Consider the following 2395-nt stretch of genomic DNA (forward strand, 5'->3'; position numbering starts at 1 on the left):
GACTTGCTCACCCATCCTGAAGTTAAACTATGACTTGCAGTAAGCACTAATACACTGGAAACTAGTGGAGCTTGCAGCGTGTTATAATCCCCTTAAGAATGGTAACACATGAACACCACCACTGTGTTGTCTTCATTAAAATTAGTGGAAAGAAGTTAATTCCTTCCTGGTGTAGGTAAGGCTTCATCTGAAAGATTCCCTTTAGAGCCTCCCCTTGCTTCCAAGGGGAATTCAGGTCCCTCAGCCCCCAGACATCAAGTCACTTTTCTTCTGTCACTCTTGGTGCTAAGAGCAGCTTCCAACCAGACCTACCCTGCTATTAAATCCTTCAGTGTTCAGAACAAACAAGAACAATAATGGTTTATAAACAGCACCACCGCTGAGTTAACACAACAACTCAGAAGTCTTAAATACTGGGTTTGACATCACGGCTGTTCAGACCTTCCCTCACTTTGGGCTTCGGTATTTCCAGAAGCAAGTGACAACCACAGGCTCGTAAGGTGACTTAAGCCACCTGCCTCAGTGCCACCAAAACCAGGGCCAGGCTGCAGCGCAGCTGGAAACGGCCTCTACCGAGTCACCTCTGCCTCCGACCTCGGAAACGGGTGTTGTGTCACAAAAACCTCGCGCTGACAGACAAGCAGGACTGGCGCTTAGACCCTCAGCACTTCAGAGATAATTTAGGCAGAACTTTGCTATTTAGGATTTTAAAAATTTAAATCATTCCATATTCCAATGGTAAAGTGCCTTCCAAGTGTGATGAGGAGCAGCTGAGGGAACTGGGGTTGTTGAGTCTGGAGAAAAGGAGGCTGAGGGGAGACCTTCTGGCTCTGTCCAAGTCCCTGAAAGGAGGGTGTAGGGGTCTGTTTGTTCAACCAAGGGACAGGACAAGAGGAAATGGCCTCCAGTTGTGCCAGGGGAGGCTTAGACTGGATCTGAGGAAGAATTTCTGCACCAGAAGGTTTTTCAGGCATTGGAAGGGGTTGCCCAGGGCAGTGGTGGAGTCCCCATCCCTGGAGATATTTAAAAGACAAGTAGATGTGGTGCTGAGGGACATGGTGCTGGGTTGATGGTTGGGCTTGATGATCTCAGAGGTCTTTTCCAGCCTTAATGATTCTGTTCTATGAGTCTATGATTCCTTTCTAGGTACAGTTGCTTTAGGACCTTTTAAAATACAGCAGGTGCCTATATAGGGGCCTTGGGAACCAAGTGAGCAGCCTACTACACATGGTGTGATGTCAGAGACAGCTCTCAGGGTACAGCAATAGTTTAGATCAAATAAAAGTGAAAACAAGCTACAAAATTTTGCAGAAATCCATTTCTAGACTGAACTACACTGAAAAAGAGCTTGTGTTCACAGGTTCAGCTGTATTGATGTGTCCAAACCATGCAGGTTAATTCTGGTGTTTGCTCCTGAAGAGCCACCTGACCATTTCCGAAGGCGCTGAATTTCGCTCTTGAAAACCTAAAGACTTCACTCATCAGCTCTTCCAGTTTAGGGAGCCTTCATAAAGCAAGCTGAGCTCTGTAGCATAGGCTTCTCCACACTGCTGGGAGGTAGTGTGAATTCAGATGTATTATTCAACTATTTCTCACCATTTATATAAGCACATTGCACTTGGCACCAGTAAGAGAGAGCACAGGGGAGGACTATGTGCAGCAAGGCAGGTAGGTACTGACAGTGAGAGTGAGGCTTTCAAATCCTCCCCACCAGGAAGAGGATACGGTAACTTCCTCTTGCCAAAGAGATAATAGATAGATATGTTGAGTTTAATTGCATCTTGCACCTCCAAAACAACCCTGAAACTCCTGAGCAGAGAGCAGCCTCCTCCTGTCAGCCCTGTTTTCCACGCAACAGGCAGCAGAAGACCAGGAAGTCAAGTTGAGGACAGGCTTGGCCAAAGCTGTGTGGAACAAGGGACCCGTGGGCCTCTAACACCCTGTTGTTGATACAGGTTCTTTGAAAAGCCAGGGAAGTTTCATGCCAAAACAGACAAGACTAGGTAGTCATCCCTCTCCACAAGGAACTGCTGGAATCAGCTTTAATCACTGATGTCAGCTGCGAGTTTACTGTAAACAGGTACTCGGAGCAGCTTCAAATCCCCCTTCTTTGTTCTACCACCCAAGAAATTTTTGAAGAGGAACATGATTGTCACTCTGATTACACACTGTTTGTGTAAGTAAACAGAATCCAGAAGACATAATGCCACTGTGCATCGCAGATTGCTCTTTAGGAAGGTTAGAACAAACGATCTGAGATGATTCCAGCAACCCAGAAGCTGTCACTCGATTGTCATCTACTGAACACCAGCACACAAGACTGAAAATCCCCATGCAGGTATCCTCTAATACTGCTGAAGCAAGCAAAAACCCCAAAATTCCAGATTTACCTCCA

The sequence above is a fragment of the Antrostomus carolinensis genome, unplaced genomic scaffold (genome assembly GCF_000700745.2).
Source record: "Antrostomus carolinensis isolate BGI_N321 unplaced genomic scaffold, ASM70074v2 scaffold39708, whole genome shotgun sequence".
In the NCBI taxonomy this organism is placed as follows: Eukaryota; Metazoa; Chordata; class Aves; order Caprimulgiformes; family Caprimulgidae; genus Antrostomus; species Antrostomus carolinensis.